Source organism: Penaeus monodon, chromosome 38, assembly GCF_015228065.2.
Source record: "Penaeus monodon isolate SGIC_2016 chromosome 38, NSTDA_Pmon_1, whole genome shotgun sequence".
NCBI lineage: Eukaryota > Metazoa > Arthropoda > Malacostraca > Decapoda > Penaeidae > Penaeus > Penaeus monodon.
The window spans coordinates 13,303,995-13,308,778 of NC_051423.1; positions in this window are offsets into that span (position 1 = coordinate 13,303,995).

The window sequence follows — 4,784 nt, forward strand, 5'->3', positions numbered from 1 at the left end:
TATACTGTGTGGCGTATTAACATGGTAGTTTTTATACTTGTGTGTGTTTTTGTGTGATACATGTGTGTGTGTGTGTTTATACAGGTGTGTGTGTGTATACATGTGGGTGTGTGTGTATACATGTGTGTGTGTATACAGGTGTGTGTGTGTATACATGTGTGTGTATGTGTGTGTACATGTGTGTGTGTATACATGTGTGTGTATACATGTGTGTGTACACATGTGTGTATACATGTGTATACATGTGTGTATACATGTGTGTGTGTTTATACATGTGTGTGTGTATATATGTGTGTGTGTGTGTGTATACATGTGTGTGTGTATGTGTGTCTATACGTATACATATATTTGACATTAATCCCACATATTTATACGCACACGCACGCACACACACACACACACACACACACATACATACATATGTATGTATATATATACACATTTGTATATTTGTATACATACATGTATTCATCTATATATTTATATATACATATATATTCATGCATATACATATATGTATATATATATATATATATATATATATATATATATATATATATATATATATATATGTCTGTGTGTGTATGTGTGTGTGTATGTGCGTGTGTATGTGTGTGTGTGTGTATGTGTGTATGTATGTGTTTGTGTGTGTGTGTGTGTGTGTGTGTGTGTGTGCGTGTGTGTGTGTGTGTGTGTGTATGTGTGTATATATATATGTGTGTGTGTGTGTGTGTGTGTGTGTGTGTGTGTGTGTGTGTATGTGTATGTGATGGAGAGGTCTAGGTTGGCTTAGAGAGGATCCTAGGCCTTGAGTGCAAGGAGAGTCAAACTCAGAGGTGCAGTATGTTTAATTTTTGTTCGTCGTTCGTTCGAGATTTGCGAGGTTTTGGCTTCGCCCGAGCCATCATACATATGGCCTGGCCTGTGTCAGCTATTTATGGCTGTCTCATTTTATTCTCTGACACTCTATGCTTACTGTGGTGGAGGGATTGCCAGTAGGCGTTCCTGCCGACATGATGTAAGCTTGCGGTATAATTTCATTACCAGCTCAGCTGCTGTTGTGGGCGGACCCTGTCTCAGAAATTGTGTGTGCTCACGATTCTGTAAGTAATGTACCAACGTGGCGTTCGTCTCACCACAGTGCATGCAACACCTGTTTGCATAGTCATTTGTCTCTATGATCTGCCACGCGCAATGGTAACGTAATCTGATTCTGCGAAGAATGACTTCGGTACCTCTATTAATTGCTTCAGAAAGTGCCAGTGGCTCATAGCCTGTGGCGTCTGAGTACCATCTGCCTGAGGGGAAGGATCTCGTTTCTCTCTGTAAAGCTGCGGGAGAAGGCACGGCTGTGGCATCACACTTCTGCCTAAAGATTTTTCGGCTCGATTTTATGATCATGGGATTTGGGGTATACCCCTGCCAGTGTCAGCGGGGTCTGTCACCTTTGATGCCTATGTGTCTGGGGACCCACTTTATGATTATTCTTCTACCCTTAGCAAGAATCCTCTGTGCTATGGCGAGGACAGTGGTCAGAAGGTAGATGTCTTTGGATGAGCTTTGCTGTAGACAGTCAGTGGCTGCCTTGGAGTCTGTATGTATGACCACGTGTCCTTCCCTCTGGGACGCATGGGCTAGGGCTCCCATGATCGCAATTGCCTCTGCCTGTAGCGAGCAGGCACTGTCTGTTACCCTCAGCATTGTGTGGTATCCCTTGCTGCAAAGCCAGCGCCTGCAGCATGGTTTAAGGGATTGACTGATCCATCCATGAAATAGGTTCTACTAGCCGGAGTAGTGACGGCTGCAATGATCCTCTCACCTTCTGCCTTTAGACTAGGCATGGATTACTGATTCTTCTCCTTGACAAGCTCATAACAGAACTCGATCAAGGTTTGTACCCACGGTGGGGCTTCGATAAAGTCGGGGTGGGGGAGTCCATGTCCTTGGCAAGTAGTTGTTCTTTGAGCTGATAACGTATCAACACCCTGGCTGTGTGAGATAGCCAGGAGTTGTTTGCAAACAGCTCGTGGTCTTGTTCTAGGCGTCTGACTATTTTTTGACTCATTCTTGTGTTCCTGGGTGCTTGGATGACCTTTGAAAGGAACTGAGCTGCCATTCGTGATTCCAGGGGGAGGTCTGCCCCCATGAGGAGGTTGAGGGCCTTCTTCCACCTTGGGGCACCCAGAATGATCCTGGCAGCTTCATTTTGAACTCTCCAATTTTTCTCTTAATCTTGGCTTTGTAGCAATTAGGGAGACAAAAGCATAGTCCACAATGGGACGGATGGCATGTACATAGAATGATCTTAGTACTTTGTCCGGCTCCTATGTGTCTCCCAGACATTGCTCTCATGACAGACATTCTTGCTTTGGTTCGGTCAACCAAGTACAGGACCTCCTTTTTAAAGGAGAGGGTCTGGTCAATCATTACCCCAATGTATTGGAAGACCTGGACCCATTCTAAGTCCATTCCCTGATTCTCAGACTTGTGCCTTGAACATTTTGTCTCAGAGCTGCAGAGATCTTTAGTCCTGTCTTACAGCACTCCTCGGATACAAGGTCCAGACAGCAATGGGCTTTACTTAAGCAGTGTGGTCCATTGGAGATGATTGCGAGATCGTCTGCATAGGAGATGATCTTGCACCCCACTGGGAGTTGTATGTTGAGGATGCACGACATTAGGATGTTGGAAAGGGCTGGACTGAGGACCCCACCCTGTGGTGTTCCATTTTCTAGTGGCATGTGCTGTAATAGGTGACCTTGGAATCTACTTTGGCTGTTCTTTTCCTGAAATAGTCACTTATCCATGCCAGGAGATTTCCTCCGATTCCCTTCTGGATCAGGGTCTCCTGAATAGCAAGAGGACTTGCTAATTCAAAAGCCCTCTCCAGGTCTAGGAATACCACCATGGAAGTGACAGTGCTGATTGTTTTTAACAGTGTGGCTATACTGTGTGATATGCTCATGCCCCTTGTGAACCCATGGAGGTGTTCATGTGGGGGTCCCATTTTCCATTGGAGTCGGTTTAGTACCATTTTCTCGGCCATCTTGCCCAGACAGCTGAGGAGAGAGATGGGGTGGTACTTCCCCGGCTCCTTTGGTTTTGGGATGGGAATTATGATAGTCCTCTTCCAGCTCTGGGTAGAGCGGAAGTTTCCGAGACTTGTTGATGAGTTGCAGGAATGCAAGCTCACCTGTCAGTCCTAGGTGGGAAATAATGGGGTACAAGATCCCATCAGAACCAGGGGCTGTGTAAGAACTGTTTTTGTAGGTTTCTCTTAGTTCCCTCAGAGAGAAGATAACATCTGAATTATCAGGTTCGGCTGCCCTCTCTCTGATATGAGCAACTCTGCCTGGTTGTAGGCATTGTTGGTTTGCCCTCAGTTCAGCTGGCAGACTTGCTGCTTGTTCTCACAGAGAACTCCTGCACCAGTCTATTTGTTTCTGATTGAGTGTCGTGGTGTGTGCACCTCAGGGCTGAGCGGCTAGTAGCTCTGACCTGTTGACACAGGTCTGTAAGAGTGGTTCGGTGGTCAAAGGACTCGCACGATTCCAGCCACTTTTCCTGCCTGACTCTTATGGCAGATTTCCCTGACTGCTTCCCTTAGGAGGGCTAGGTTGTTTGGGGTTCTTTGCCTTCGGAAATGTTTTCTACACATGTTCACTCTGTGGTTGACTTCCTTAATCTCGCCATTAAAGTACCAGGCGTCCTTTTAACTCCTGGACCGAGTTTTAGGTATAGTCTGTGAGGCTACCTGATTTATGGCACTGGTAAGTCTGGCTTCAAGCACTTCCACGTTTTCACTCTGTGGGTGTTCATTGCTTCTAAAACAGTGGGCCAAAGCATTCTGAATGGCTTGCCAGTTGGCCTTGTCTGTTTTCCATCTTGGATTTGCTTGTGGCATTTGGGCTGGGCCAGTAACTATGAGGGAAGTAACAGTACCACTGACATGCGTTTGCTCTTGGCTATTGAGAAGAGCGATCTTGGGGAATGTCTCAAGCACATTGGCTATGTGATGGCCTGCTGCATCCGGTGCCCTGCAGGGAACCAGGATGGGGTGTGTGCATTGAAGTCTCCCTCTATGATCACTAGGTCTTGTGCTGCAGTAGCACAGACCTGGCTGATGTCTAAGCTCCTACAGCCTGGCTTGCTGTACACATTGTACAGGTTGAGGGGGCCCACAGCCAGGTGAATCTCAACGGCAAGAGATTCAACATCCACAGTGCGGTGAATCGGCTATTGCGGAGCAAGGGATTGTTGCTCTGACAAGGGTTATCAAGCCTCTTTTGCCAGGTATGCTTGGCAGCATGAAGATGTGACACCCTGAGAAGCAAACAGTCCCCTATATTAATGTCTCCTGGAGCATGACAAAGTCAATGTTCCCTGATCGTATTATTGCGTGGAGGATGGCATTCCTTGTAAAAGCCACAGTATGTGTAGTAAGCTTAGACTGTGTGTCATGATGTTACTGATATGGATAAGTCCGATATGCGAAGCTTAGCCTCGCCCGGGCTATGCCATGAGGGGAGCCCGGCCTGTGTCGACTAATGCCGACTCGCTCACGTGTGTCAGCAGGTGCTGACTCGGCTGAACCTAGTCCTTACCCACCGTGGTGCCCAGCCACAGAAGTAACCTCCAGGCAACAGTTGCAAATTCTCGCGCCTGGGCGGGGCGCAAACTGCCGACCCCTCGGGTGAGAGGCCGAAACGTTACCACTGTACTAGCCCAGAGGCTGATGTTACTGAGTCTGACAACTCCATTGTGAAGTCTCCCCCTGGGTTTAG